The following is a 16,372-nucleotide window of genomic DNA, read 5'->3' as shown; positions in this document are numbered from 1 at the left end:
GAGTCAAACCAGCAACCTTCCAATTCTCTGCCCTGACTAGGGATTGAACCAGCATCGCTAGATTTTTACTTTTTTGCTGCAAAGTATGCTTAATTTCCCACCTTCAGTGTTATTAGCTTTGAATTGCATTATTTCTGAATATAGTGTGTTATAAGAAATCCAGTTAAACATGGCAGATTGGACACATGCATTGATTGCTGCTGAAGCTCCACTATAATGACAGTGAAGGATTCTTTTAAAAGGCATAAATGGAGAAAGAAAACAAAAACAGGAGAATGAGGCAGAATAGTAAGAAGCTAGGAAAATTCCTAGGCAAGTGGAATGGGGAAACTGACACATGAAAATCAAACATGGCCAAACAGTTTGAGCAACTTGCAGCCAGCTGGTGAATCATAAGAACTTACCTCCCCTAACCAAGGACACTTGAGAGTGAATGGTTTGTATCTCTCCTCCCTAACCAAAGATTACATAACTTAAATCTCCCTGGCCTAGAAAATAAAGAACAAAGACCCAACTAATGTCATTTTTGCCAAGGGCAAATGAAATCTGGGAAACAAATAACAAAACACCCATTGAAAGCCGGACAGACCCTATATAAAAGTAAAACAACATAGCAGACCAAAAAATATTCCCAAACACCCTACACACTCATTTTGATGCATCAGCATATTATAACTGCAACTGTAAAACTCAGCATATTATAACTGCAACTGTAAAACTAATGAATGTTCTGCTAAAATTCTCACCCACAAAAAGAAGATAAAAAGTCCTCAGAATGAAGATGCAGTGCAGACTCACCCTAGAGCATGCCCGTGACCCTTCCCAGGTATGAACTTTTTATTTTCTAATTTCTAAGAGTTCCAAGGAGACTTGCATCCAGGGGAGCAGCGGGCAGTGGCAGCTCAACCCAGGCTTAGCCCTGATCTTGCCTTCAAGGCCCCCTTTTTCTGACTTCCTGGTGAGCTAACAGCAGCCCCGCTTTGGCTCACTCTTTTCTTGTAAGTTTTCTAGGGAGTCAAAGCAGCCCTGATTAGATTCTCTCTGTGTTGTTAGTTCTTCTACCCTAAGTCCTTCCTTTGTTTCACTGTTCCCAGCCTTATTAAACATATTCTCAGAATCACCTGGACTCATGTTGTAGATCCTTCCTACATGAAGTCAAGAACCTGAGGCAGACCTGCTCATGGCGGGTACCTGTCCGGTAACAAGAGGAAACAACAGCAGACAACTGAAGTACAAAAATTTCTGGCAGTTGGAAAGCAAATGGATGAGGTGATCCTAAGCTAACAAACTGGAGAAAGTTGAAACCTAAGGCTAGTGATGATAAGTTCAGGTATAGGATGAAGGGAGGGTTAAAAGAGGATTGACTGAAAGTACATATAAGAAAAAGTTAGATCCTAAGAGCCCCTTACACATTCCAACAAAAGATTCATGTTTTATTTTCCAGAGTAACTAAAATGTATTTCCAGAAAAGTAGCTCTAGTCTTGGAAACAATAGTCATAGATTGAGTCTCTATATACTAAATAGTAAGACACCCCTTAGTTACTTTTCTGATGCTTGGTTTCTAACATATTTTCAGCTGAACAAAAGACTGGAAGGTTCTGGAGAAGCTGACCAGCACTAGTGTAATGTTCTAAAGACACTGATATTTGGGTTTTCCCTCTGCACAGTTACTCCCCACTGAGGCTCAACAATCCACAAGTCCCAACAATGTAGACAGGACTTCTTTTTTTGGCCTCACTCTTATACATTTGAATGACCAAATCCCTAGATATTTGAAGGAAGATTCTAAAATAAAAAAGAGTAAAACAACAGCAACAAGAGTCAAAGCAAAAGAACCAAAAAATTTATAATTAATAATATCTTTCGAGATATGAAAAGATACTAAAATCAAGACACAAGAACAGTATGCTGTGAGAATGGAACTTTTAAGGAATGTGGAAGAACTCTTAGAATTAAGAATATTATATGTATTAGAAATCTAAAAAATCATTAGAAAAATTAAAAATTAAATTAAGATGCTTTTCTTTTTATGTCTTTAATCTTTTTAAAACATATTTTATTGATTATGCACCTCTTTATGTGTTTCCACATCTCTGCCCCTCTTACCAATCTGAATGAATGTGATTTCTTTAATTCGTTGGTTGTCAGACTTCCATACAGCTCGATTTTCTGACAAGTTTGGGTGATATTTGTTTTATAGTCTAGTTGTAATTTTTGCAGTGGTTGTGTGAGGAGGCAAGCCATGTTTATTTATGCCTCCATCTTGACCAGAAGTGCCTATAATGCTTTTCTAGAAATTAGAACAAAAAGAAAAAGAAATGGAAAATACAGACAATTCAAGTAGTGGATGGCTAAATTAGACAAACAGAAGTTCCAGAAATAGAGAGGACAGAAAAAGCATAAAGAAAGAAAATTACTAAATAAATAATACAAAGACAATTCCTAGCACTGCAGGTATGAGTATATAGATTGAAAAGGTCTAAGAAGTATCCAGAACAATGAATGAGAAAATGATTCTCAGCAATGCACATCACAGTGAAATTTTAGAAGATGGAATAGAGACAATTTTAAAAGCTTCCAGAAGGAAGAAACAGATCATATACAAAATCATGTCAAATAATATTAGGAACAAACCTCTAAATTCTATCCCTAGAATCAAGAAGACAAGTTTTGAGGGAAAATGATTTCAAACTGTTGTAGAGTTTATAATGCCTCTTTGATGTTCTCATCCTAATCCCTGAACCTGTGAATATGTCACCTTAAAAAGGGTATTTTGCAGATGTGATTAAGTTAAGGACCTAGAAATGGCATGATTATCCTGAATTCTCTGGGTGGGCCCAATGTAATCAAAAAGGGTTCTTAATAACAGGAAGGCAGGAGGATCAATGTAAGAAAAAAGAGAGTTGCTCTGGGGTGGAGGGATTGAGCAAAGAAGAAAAAAAAGAGAAAACTCATGTAAACAATAATAATAAATATACTGAGATCTATTTGACAAAAAGAAAAAGAAGATGTGAAAACTGAAGCAGAGGTTGGAGTGATACGTTTTAAAGATACAGGAAGGACACATGAGCCAATGAAATGCAGGTGGCCTGTAGAAACTGGAAGAGGAAAGGAAAAGGATTCTCCCCTAGAGCCTATAGAAGGAACCAGCCTTGTGAACACCTTGACTTTAGCCAATTGAAATTCAGATTTCTGATGGAGAATAAATTTGCATTGTTTTGTGAGACTAAGTTTAGAGTAATTTGTTACAACAGCTATAGGAAACTAATCCACCAACCTAGAATTCTGTATCAGTTGAACTAACAATCAGATGAGAGATTAGAACAAGGTGGTTTTAGATTTGCAAGTTCTAAAGAAATTAGGAAGTTACTAAGAATATTTCTCCACCAAAATGAGGAAATTAAAGCAAAACTGACGGAAACATAGGGCTCAGAAAATGGGATCCAACACAAGGGAAAAGCAAAAGTAATTTTCTGGATAAAGGTTAAGGGGGATATAACCAAATGTAGTTATGGCTGCCAGCCACTTCAAAAGCCAATACTGGAGAGACAAGTGATGGTGTAAAGGAAATAGGTTTATTTTCAGATGCCAGCAACCTGGAAGATTGGGGACTCATGTCTCAAAGCCCATCTTAATATCTCAGTGCAGATAAAGGTTTTTATAAGGAAGGAAAGGGGAAGCAGAACAAAGAGATCAAGGGAGAGAGTTAAAAAGTTCTCTACATGCAGACAAGCATGCTTCATTCTGATAAGGCAAGTGATGGCTTGGTGTCTGTCATCCGGGCTTTATGTTATCCTGGATTCATGTCATGCTGGGTTTACATCATACTGGCTCAAGAGCTGAAGGTCAACCAATCTCTTGGAACTGGATTGCCTGAAGGTCAGAGTTGGTATCTTTTAAAGTTAGTTCCTAGGATTCTTACACAAACATGCTGTTTATCTACAAGCTACATATTAGTCAGAGTCAGCATTTTCAGTAACAATGCCAAAAGAATGATGATGTGGGTTAAAATTTCCCACTGTTACAAAAGCAGTCCTAAGAGGGATATTCATAGCAATGCAGACCTACCTGAAAAAACAATAATAATCTCAAGTAAACTAACCTGACACCTAAAGAAACTAGAAAAAAACAACAACAAAGAAAGCCCAAAGTAATTAGAAGTAAAAAATAATAATAATAAAGATCATAGTGAAAATATACAAATCAGAGTCAACAATACAAAAACATCAATGAAACCAAGAGCTGATTCTTTGAAAAGATAAGGAGTATGGGTAAATATTTAACAAGAAAAAAGGACAGAAAACCCAAATAAATAAAATGTGAAATAAAAGGGAAAAAGTGACAACTGATACCACAGAAATATGAAGGATTATAAGAAAATACTACAAACAAATTGGACAATCTGAAAGTAATGGATACATTTCTAGAAACATACAATCTTCCATGACTGAATCAAGATGAAATAGAAAATCTGAACAGACCTATCATATCCAATGAAACCAAAGCAGTAATCAAACCACTCCTCCAAAACAAAGGCCCTGAAATGACTGACTTCAAAGGCTAATTTTATGAAACACTCCAAAAAGAACTAACACCTCTCTTTCTCAAACTATTACGAAAAATTTTAGAGGAGGGAAGACTCCCAAGCTCACGTTATAGGACCAACATTATCCTCATTACAAAACCAGATAAAGACACTATAAAGAAAGATAATTAGGCGAGCTCGAAAACACCTTGGCCCGGTTACAATAGGAGCCAATCGCGGGGCAAGCTCTCGGGCTGCCTGCGCATGGAGGGGCGCGCAAGGACACCTCAGCTGGCTCCAGCCGGCGGCAAGGGAGCGTGCCGTGCCAGCCACTGCGGGCGCACACCAGTGCTGCAAGGAACAAGAAACTCTGAACCGCCACACTAGACCAGCTGGGGAACGCAGAAAAAGAAGACGACACACCAAGGCTGAACTGAGTAAAAACAATCTTTTTTTCTTCCTTTCTTAAAAAAAATAAAAATAAAAATAAATTAAAAAGGGAAAGAAGGAGGGGGAGAGGAAGGGAAAAAAAAGAGGAGGGGATGAAAAAAGAAAAATAAAACACTATATCTCTAATGTGTTCTATATAATCTTTCCTTTTCATCCTTCCTTTTTAATTGTTATTTGTTTGTGTGTCTAGTTCAGCCCTCCTTTTACTCTAAATAAATACAATATAATTACCATATAAATCCAATACAATACAATCCTACTTTCTTACTACATTCTACATTCTTACATCATTTTCTTCTATTTTTATTAACATATAATGTAAATATTACCTACTGGCTTGCATAGTCTCAACTATTATTAATCTATCATCCCCACTATCAAAAAGCTTATTTTTCCTCCCTAAAAACAACTCTTATCTATTTTTCTTATAGTATAAAAGCTCTAATTTCTTTATATTTATATTAATACAGGCTCGTTGGCTGACGATAGCGGGATAGAGGGTGGGGGATATTTTTGATGGTGTGGGTCTCCTGCCTGGGCTGTGAGTTTATGTTTTTAACAGCATCTCCACAAAAGAACTCAAGACAAAGTGGACAGAGTGACTCTCAATCAACTAGCCAGAAGGAAGATCCTACCAAAGAACATTTGAAATATAACCAGACAGCATAAACAAACGACATAAGGGTAAACCAAGAACATCAGGCTCAGGAGATCAAAAAGGCTGCACCACTGAAACCCCCAGATCTCTGATAAAGAATCTTATACCATAAAGGAGGGAAGTCAAAGCAGACCATCACCCAAAAAATAAAAACAAACAAGAAGAATCCAACATGGTAAGACGCAAAAATAACCCCTCAATGAAAAGAAAAGAGGAATCCTCAGAAAGAGAGGTAGATGAAATAGACATAGCCCAAATGTCAGACATAGAATTCAAAAGAATGGTGGTAAAGAAGCTCAATATACTCGACAACCTTAAAATTAACTATGACATCCTCCAAGGAAGTTACCAGCAGATCCAAGAAAATTACAGGGAACTTACAGAGAACTACACCAGTATAAAAAAAGACACAGAAACTATTAACAAGAACCAGGAAGTAATGAAGAATTCAATCTCTGAACTGAAAAACACAATAGAATCAGTCAAAAGCAGACTAAACGAAGCAGAGGATCGGATTAGTGAGTTAGAAGATAATGCAGAGAAAAATTCCCAGATGATACAGCAAAATGAAAAAATATTGAAAAAGTATGAAGAAGATGTAAGGGAATTACAGGATAGCATGATAAGAAATAATATCAGGATCATCGGAATTGGAGAAGGAGAAGAAAAGGAGCATGGAATTGAAAAACTGATAGGAGAAATAGTGACAGAAAATTTTCCAAACGTGATGAGAGAAAAAGTTATACAAGTTCAGGAAGAACAGAGAGTGCCAATGAAGAGGACCCCCCAAAAACCCACTCCAAGGCACATCATAATTAAAATGGCAACGTTCCAAGACAAAGAGAGAATCCTAAAAGCAGCAAGACAAAAACAGCAAATAACATACAAGGGAGCTCTGATAAGGCTATCAACTGATTTCTTAACAGAAACACTACAAGCCAGAAGGGAATGGTCAAAAATATTTCAAGCAATGAAAAACAAAGTCCTACAACCAAGAATACTCTACCCAGCAAGGCTCTCATTCAAAATAGAAGGTGAAATAAGGAGTTTCTCAGACAAAGGAAGACTAAAAGAATACATCTCCACCAAACCAGCATTGCAAGACATGCTAAAGGGAGAGTTATAAGAAAAAAGAAGAAAAAAAAAAAAAAAGGAGAGGAACAGAGGTACAAACGGAAATGAATAAAAACACGTCAATAATAACCTTAAATGTAAATGGAATAAATGCTCCAATTAAAAGACATAGGGTAACGGAATGGATAAGAAAACAGGACCCACATATTTGCTGTCTACAAGAAACACACCTCAAAACAAAAGATGTACACAGACTGAAAGTAAAGGGATATAAAAAAATATTCCAAGCAAACAGACCGGAAAAAAAAGCCGGGGTAGCAGTCCTCATATCAGACAAAACAGATTTCAAAGCAAGGGCAATAAAAGGAGACAAAGAAGGACATTTCATAATACTTAAAGGAACAATCCATCAAGAAGATATAACATTGATAAACAAATATGCACTCAACATAGGAGCACCCAAATACATAAAGCAAATACTAGAAGACCACAAGAAGGATATCAACAACAACACACTCATAGTAGGGGATTTCAACACTCCATTATCAACAATAGACTGATCATCAAACCAAAGAAACACCAAGGATATACAGGCATTGAACAACACACTAAACCACATGGACTTAACTGATATATACAGAACTTTCCACCGCAAAGAAGCAAAATATACATTCTTTTCCAATGCACATGGGACATTTTCAAAGATAGACCACATGATAGGACACAAAACAAACCTCAACAAATTCAAGAAAATCGAAATCATATTAAGCATCTTTTCAGACCACAATGCCTTGAAACTAAAAATCAACCTCAGAGAAAAAAATCAAAGACACCCAAACTCAGGGAGAATGAATAACATGCTATTAAATAATGAATGGGTTAACAATGACATCAAAGAAGAAATCAAGAAATTTCTAGAAACTAATGATAATGAGCACACAACAGCCCAAAACCTGTGGGACACAGCAAAAGTAGTCCTGAGAGGGAAGTTCATAGAAATACAGGCATATCTGAAAAGGATAGAAGAACCTCAAATAAAAAACCTAACCATAAAGCTACAAGAACTAGAACAACAACAACAAACAAAGCCTAGGGCAAGTAGAAGGAAGGAAATCATCAAGCTCAGAGCAGAACTAAATGACATAGAGACTAAACAAACAATCCAAAAGATCAACAAAGCCATGAGCTCGTTCTTCGAAAAAATAAACAAAATTGACAAGCCTCTAGCCAGTCTAATTAAGAAAAAAAGAGAGTAAACCCAAATAAACAAAATCAGAAATGAAAGAGGAGAAATCATGACTGATACCACAGAAATACAAATGATAGTTAGAAATTACTACTGACAACTGTATGGCAAGAAATTTGACAATCTAGAAGAAATGGACAAATTTCTAGAAACATACAACCTTCCAAAACTGAATCAAGAAGAAGTGGAAAGTCTCAACAGAACAATAACAAAGAAGGAAATTGAAACAGTAATCAAAAATCTCCCTGCACACAAAAGCCCTGGACCGGATGGCTTCACAGGTGAATTCTACAAAACATTTAGGGAAGAACTAACTCCTATCCTCCTCAAACTATTCCGAAAAATCGAAGAAGAGGGGAAAATCCCAAACTCTTTCTATGAAGCCAGTATTATCCTAATCCCAAAACCAGGTCAAGACACAACAAAGAAAGAAAACTACAGGCCAATATCACTGATGAACATAGATGCCAAAATCCTCAATAAAATATTGGCAAACAGGATCCAGCAATATATCAAAAAGATCATACATCACGATCAAGTGGGATTCATCCCAGGGATAGAAGGATGGTTTAACATTCGCAAATCAATAAATGTAATACATCACCTAAACAAAACGAAAGACAAAAATCACATGATCATATCAATAGATGCAGAAAAAGCATTTGGTAAAGTACAACACCCATTTATGATGAAAACACTCAGCAAAATGGGAATGGAGGGAGCATACCTTAACATAATCAAGGCTATATATGAGAAGCCTGAGGCCAACATCATACTCAATGGACAAAAACTAAAAGCATTCCCCCTGAATTCACGAACTAGACAAGGTTGTCCACTCTCTCCACTCCTATTCAACATAGTGTTGGAAGTCCTAGCCACAGCAATCAGGCAAGAAAAAGAAATAAAAGGCATCCAAATTGGGAAAGAAGAAGTAAAACTATCATGATATGCAGATGACATGATGGTATACTTAGAAAACCCTATAAACTCCACTAAAAGACTACTCGATATAATAAGTGAATTTGGCAAAATAGCAGGGTACAAAATAAATATACAGAAATCTAAGGCATTTTTGTACACCAACAATAAAATATCAGAGACAGAGACAAAAAAGAAAATACCATTTACTATAGCAACAAGAAAAATAAAGTACCTAGGAGTAAACTTAACCAAAGAGATAAAAGATCTGTATTCTGAAAATTACATAACATTGAAGAAAGAAATTAAGGAAGACACAAATAAATGGAAGCAAATAACATGTTCTTGGATGGGAAGAATCAACATCATCAAAATGGCCATACTACCCAAAGCAATTTACAGATTCAATGCAATCCCTATTAAAATACCAATGACATATTTCACAGACCTAGAACAAATACTCCATAAATTCATATGGAACCAAAAAAGACCCCGAATAGAAAAATCAATCTTGAGACAGAAGAACACAGCAGGAGGAATTACAACACCAGATATCAAACAATACTACAAAGCCACTGTGATCAAAACAGTCTGGTAGTGGCATAAGAACAGACATATAGATCAGTGGAACAGAATAGAGAGTCCAGAAATAAACCCAGGCCTCTATGGCCAACTAATATTTCATAAAGGAGGAAGGAACATAAAATGGAGTGAGAAGAACCTCTTTAACAAATGGTGCTGGGAGAACTGGATAGGGACTTGCAAAAAAATGAAACTAGACCACCCACTTACACCACACACGAGAATAAATTCAAGATGGATCAAAGACTTAAATGTATGCCATGAAACCATAAAAATCCTAGAGGAAAACATAGGCAAGAAAATTTCAGATATCTCACGTAACAATTTCTTCACGGATACATCTCCTAAAGCAAGAGAAATAAAGGAAAAAATAAACAAATGGGATTACATCAAACTAAAAATTTCTGCTCAGCAAAAGAAAACATCAGCAGGATGAAAAGGAAACCAACCATATGGAAAAACATATTTGCCAATGACATCACAGACAGGGGACTTATTTCCAAAATATATAAATAGCTAATACGACTCAACATCAAGAAAACAAACAACCCAATTAAGAAATGGGCAAAGGACCTGAACAAACACTTCTCCGAAGAGGACATACAGAAGCTCCATAGACACATGAAAAAACGCTCAACATCATTAGCTATCAGGGAGATGCAAATAAAAGCCACAATGAGATACCACCTTACACCTGTCAGAATGGCCATCATCAACAAATCAACAAATAACAAGTGCTGGCCAGGATGTGGAGAAACGGGAACCCTACTGCACTGTTGGTGGGAATGCAGACTGGTACAGCCACTATGGAAAACAGTATGGAATTACCTCAAAAAATTAAAAATGGAACTGCCTTTTGAACCAGCGATTCCACTACTAGGATTATACCCGAAGAATCTTGAAACACCAATTCAAAAGAACTTATGCACTCCTATGTTCATTGCAGCACTGTTTACAATAGCTAAGTGCTGGAAACAACCTAAGTGCCCATCTGTAGATGAGTGGATCAAAAAACTGTGGTACATTTACACAATGGAATACTATGTAGCAGAAAGAAGGAAGGAACTCCTGCCATTTGCAACAACATGGATGGAACTAGAGAGAATTATGCTTAAGTGAAATAAGCCAGGCAAAGAAAGCAAAATACCATATGATATCACCTAACACAGGAAACAAAAGAACTAAATAGAACAAAGAGCAGAATAGTAGTCAATGGGGGGTGAGGGGGAGGGATAGAAGGGGGATAAGTAAGGGAGGGGTTTAGTTAAGGAACGCGTATAAATGACTCATGGACATGGACAATGGGGAGGGATATGATTGCGGGAGAGGGGTGGGCTCGGGGGGGAGCAATGGGGGAAAAATGGGACAACTGTAATTGAAAAACCAAAAAAAAAAAAAAAAAAAAAAAAGAAAGATAATTATAGGCCAATATCCTGGATTAACATAGATGCAAAAATCCTCAACAAAATATTAGTAAACTGAATTCAGCAATACATTAAAAAAGATCATATAGCATGATCAGGCGGGATTTATTTCTGGGATGTAAGGTTAGTACAATATTCAGAAATCAATTAATGTGACACGCCATATAAACAAAATGAAGGATAAAAATGATATGATCATAGCAATAATTTTTTAAAAAGCATTTACAAAATCCAGTACCCACTTATGACAAAAATTCTCATCAAAGTGAGAATAGAGGGTACCTACGTCAACATAATAAAGGCCAAATATGACAAACCCACTGCCAGCATCATACTCAAAAGAAAAAGCCAAAAGTGTTTTCTTTATGATCATGAACAAGAGAAAATTATGCACTTTCACCACTTTTCTTCAACACAGTACTGGAAGTCTTAGCCACAGCAACAGAGAAGAAGAAATAAAAGGCATCCAAATTGTAAAGGAAAAAGTAAAACTGTCATTTGCAGATGATGTGACACTATATAGAGAAAACCCTATAGATCTCACCAAAAGACTACTAGAACTGATAAATGAATTCAGTAAAGTAGTACGATACAAAATAGATATTTAGTAATAGGTTGAATTTTTATATACCAATTATGAACTATCAGAAAAAGAAATTAAGGAAACAATCCCATGAAGAATTGCATTAGAAAATACCCAGAATAAACAACCTAAGTGCCCATCTGTAGATGAGTGGATCAGAAAACCGTGGTACATTTAGACAATGGAGTACTATGTAGCAGAAAGAAAGAAGGAACTTCTACCATTTGCAACAACATGGATGGAACTAGAGAGAATTATGCTTAGCGAAATAAGCCAGGTAATGAAAGAAAAGTACCTTATGCTATCACCTATTACAGGAAACTAATGAACAACACAAACAAATGAGCAAAATTGAACCAGAGCTATGTAAACAAGGAATAAACTAACTAACAAGGGGGCAGGCGGGAGGGAGAGAAGGGGGTAAGAAGGGGAAGGGTCTAGTCAAAGAACATGTATAAATGACCCATGGACATGGACAACTGGGTGGGGATTGAATGTGGGAGAAGGGGGGGCAGGGTGCAGGGAAGCAAGAGGGGGAAAAAAGTGGGACAACTCAAATGGAAAAACAAACCAAAAAAATATTAGTGGGGGAAAAAATGAAAATATAAAGAATGGAAATGCAAGTTCAGTGAATATTAGAAGGACAAAGATTTTCCTTCACACTGTATATTTTTCTCCCTATCTGATCCCTCCAGAGTTGGGCATTCTAGAGAAGTAAAAAAAAAAGAAAAAAAAATACCCAGTATAAATTTAACCAAGGGAGGAAAAACAAATCTGTATTTGGATAATTATAAGGCATTGAAGAAAGAAATTGAAAAAAGATACAAATAAATATAAGCATATACCCTGTCCATGGATACAAAGAACACTGTTAAAATGTCCATACTACATAAAGCAATCTATAGATTCAATGCAATCCCTATTAAAACACCAATGGTATTTTCACAGAACTAGACTACAAATTCTAAAGTGTATATGGAACCACAAAAGACCTCAAATAGCCACAGCAATCTTGAGAAAGAAGAACAAAGGTGCAGGTATCACACTACCTGATAGCAAACTACACTACAAAGCCATGGTAATCAAAACAGCATGGCAGTGGAATAAAAACAGACATATATATCAGTGGAACAGACTAGAGAGCCCAGAAATAAACCTATGCCTCTATGGCCAATTAGTCTATGAGAAAGGAGGCAAGAATATACAATGGTGTAAAAAACCATCTATTCAATAAATGCTGCGGTAAAATTTGCACAGATATGAAAAAAACAAAACAAAACTAGACCGACCATCTTTTGGAATTTGGAGGGTTATCAGCTGGGTGGAAGGAGGGGGAGTAATGGGGAAATGGTGCAGGGACTAAGAAGCATAATCGGTTGGTACCAAATGGACAGGGGGAAGTTAAGAATAAGATAGGAAAGGATGAAGCCAAAGAACTTACATGCACGACCCACGGACATGAACTAAGAGGGGTGGGATTGATGGAGGGAAGGGGGTTACTGGGCAGAGGGGAGCAAAGGGGGAAAAAATTGGAACTACTGTAACAACATAATCAAGAAAATATACTTATAAAAAACTAGACCAGTTTTTATACCATACACAAGAATAATCTCAAATGGTTTAAAAACTGAAATGTAAGACCTAAAACTACAAAACAGTGAGAGAAAAAACATAGGCAATAATGTCTCTGACAATAATATTTTTTTCTGATATATCTCCCTGGGTAACAGAAACAGAGAGAAGAAATAAACAAATGGGACTATATCAAACTAAATATGGTGGTGTGTTTTTTTTGTTTGTTTTTTTTTTTTTTTTTTTTTTGGAACCTGCCTTCAATAGGTTTTTTTCCCCTTTAAGGTTACAGAAAATCTGCACATAAACAAAGTCACTAACTCTCATAATAAAAATGCCCCTATGAATAAAGCCAATGTCTCCATCAGATTCAATGGTGAGTATATGCTATGTCACATTCTATTCCACAGATGCATTTTCTTGTGAGTCTGTGGGGTTATGACCAATTCTTTCTGGAAATATTAGCTTCTTACAAACTGCTTCCTTGGTTGGTGAATATTGTGACACTTCCTTAGGTTCTGGAAAGAGGGAAGGTGAAACATGCATTAAATTAGTAATTTTTCTCTCTCGTGACATATATTCTCATAACATATAGGTCTTGGCTTCATGGTAAAGTCTTATACTATTCATTCTAATAAGCACTCCATCAGTTTTCAAGAAAAACTACAACAGCAGGATAAAGCTGGAAGGCATTAGTCTAACTTTCACACTTAGGCTTGAAACTCCATAATCATGAAGTTTATCCTCAAATAGGAGAACTTCTTCAAAAAACTTAATCTGTTCTCTGGCTTTCAATTTCTCTGTATCTAATACATGATTTTCTGTAGGTCCAACCTTTAACTTAAGTGATTCTCCAAGTGTTCCCTTATAATCTGTTGTATAGGTCCAATCATATGGTTTAATATCCTCCTTGCTATGTTTATCCTCCATCCTGATCTTTCTTTCTTTTCTTCCTTCCTTCCTTCCTTCCTTCCTTCCTTCCTTCCTTCTTTCCTTCCTTCCTTCCTTCTTTCCTTCTTTCCTTCTTTCTTTCTTTCTTTCTTTCTTTCTTTCTTTCTTTCTTTCTTTTCTTTCTTCTCTCTCTCTCTCTCTCTCTCTCTCTCTCTCTCTCTCTCTCTCTCTCTCTCTCCTCCCTCCCTCCCTCCTTTCTTTCTTTCTTTCTTTCTTTCTTTCCCTTCCTTCCTTCCTTCCTTCCTTCCTTCCTTCCTTCCTTCCTTCCTTCCTTCCTTCCTTCCTTCCTTTCTTTCTTTCTTTCTTCACATCTTAAAGCATCTTTGGTAATCCCAAAGGTAGAACAATGTAGGATTCTTAAAATGTTGTCTCCAAACATTTTGGGGAAAGATATTAGCTAACTTCTACACCTCCACCAACTTTATGATGTTGGTCTTGAGTACCCTCAGATTCCAGGCCAAAGTATAATAGAAGTCCCTGTGGCTGCTCTGGAAGTTGTGGATCATCATGGCCAAGGGGGGACCATGTGGACTGTGCAGATCAGGCTGCAGCAGTGGTACAGCAGGGATAATGGTTCTTCTGCCCTGCTGTGGCCCAGCCTGCTGGGCTTTGAGCCCTTACCGTGCCTGCCCATATGCCTGGTCCCTCCAAACTACAAAGTTTTTGCACACAAAAGAAAATCATCAATCAAATAAAAAGACAACCTACTGAATGAGAGAAGATATTTGTCAATGATACATCTGATAAAGGGTTAACATCCAAAATTTTAAAAAAAGAAAAAGAAATTCATACAACACCAAAAAACAAACAAATAATCCAATTTAAAAAATGGGCAGACGACCTAAATGGACATTTCTCCAGAGGACACAGACGACCAATAGACATATGAAAAGATGCTCAACATCACTATTCAGCAGAGAAAAGCCAGTTAAAACCACAATGCCCCCTGACCCATGTGGCTCAGTTGGTTGGGTTTGTTTTATTCCCGATCAGGGCACATTCCTGGGCTGCAGTTTCGGTCCCGGGTGGTGCGCTTAGAAAAGGCAACTGATAGTTGTTTCTCTCTCACATCGATGTTTCTCTTCTTCTCATTATCCCTCCCTTCTCCTCTCTCTAAAAAAATAATTAAGATCTTTTAAAGAAAGCACAATGAGATATCACCTCATGTCTGTTATAATGGCTATCATCAAATAATCAACAAGCAAGTGCTGGCAAGGATGTGGAGAATAGGGAACTCTTATGCTCTGTTGGTGGGAATGCAGATTGATGTAGCCACTGTGGAAAACAGTATAGTTTCCTCAAAAATAAATAAATAAATAAATAAATAAATAAATAAATAAATAAATGGAACTGCCTTGTGACCCAGCAATTCCACTACTATGTATATAACTGATGAAATCCAAAACACTAATTTAAAAAGATATATGTACCCATATGTTTATTGCAGCATTATTTGTAATAGCAAATAAATGGAAGCAATCTAAGTGTCCATCAATAGACAGTAGGTTACAAAGTAGTGGTACATATATATAATGGAATGCTAGTTGGCCATTAAAAAGAATGAAATCTTACCATTTGCAACAACATGGTTGGACCTAAAGGGTATTATGTTAAGTGAAATAAGTCAGACAGTGAAAGATAAATACTGGGTTGGCCAAAAGTTCACTTGTTTTTTCCATGACGGCTCTAGTAGCATTAGTTGTCTTTAACTTCATCCGAAACAATTTTGATAGATTGTATTGTGACAGCTGTCATATCAGTGTGCATTTTAAAAAAACTTCTCAAGACTTCTAGCTAAGATGGAGGCCTAGACTGACACACTCCATCTCCCTCGACAACTAAGAAGGAATACATCTACCGCAAAACCAGAAATAACCAGAAGTTCCAGAAAATAAAGCTACATGGAAGTCCAATGTATGAAGTTATAAACAAGTGGTGCTTGTCCAGACAGGTAGGAGGGGTGAAGCTGGGGCGGAGAGGTCAAGCTGAGCTGGTGGCAGCGGTTGTAGTGACGGCAACAGGATGGCGGTAAGCACAGATGCCTGTATTTAAAAAGAGGTGAGAAACACCTAGGGAGCATCCCCGGCCACAGACCAGACCCATCAGCTCGCGATTCCAATGCTGGGGAAGGCAGACCCCCATTGCTTTGGACGGTGAAGGCTGGAGGGGGTGGGGATAGTGGAAGAAGCTCCCGGTCTCTCAGCAGAGAGTAAATGGCAAGAATCCATCTTGGACCACTGTCCCCACACAAAATGCCACAGCGTGGTGAGAAGGGTTGCCCGGTAGTGATGAGTGCAAGAGGCTCTGCTCCCTATAGCATAGGAGGTGTGACAGCTCCACCCAGGAAGCAAAGGTAAACACAAAACTGTCAGGATGGCAGAGATCATG

General features: G+C 37.1%; 1 pseudogene; it reads right to left on the bottom strand.

Moving 5' to 3' along the window:
- Positions 1 to 13,316: 13,316 nt before the first annotated feature.
- LOC149990962 (TIP41-like protein) lies at positions 13,317 to 15,266 on the bottom strand (annotated as a pseudogene).
- Between the last annotated feature and the right edge of the window lie 1,106 nt (positions 15,267 to 16,372).

This window comes from Furipterus horrens, unplaced genomic scaffold (genome assembly GCF_987537825.1).
Source record: "Furipterus horrens unplaced genomic scaffold, mFurHor1.1.pri manual_scaffold_17, whole genome shotgun sequence".
NCBI classification, from domain to species: Eukaryota; Metazoa; Chordata; class Mammalia; order Chiroptera; family Furipteridae; genus Furipterus; species Furipterus horrens.
This window is presented reverse-complemented; position numbering and strand designations above follow the sequence as displayed.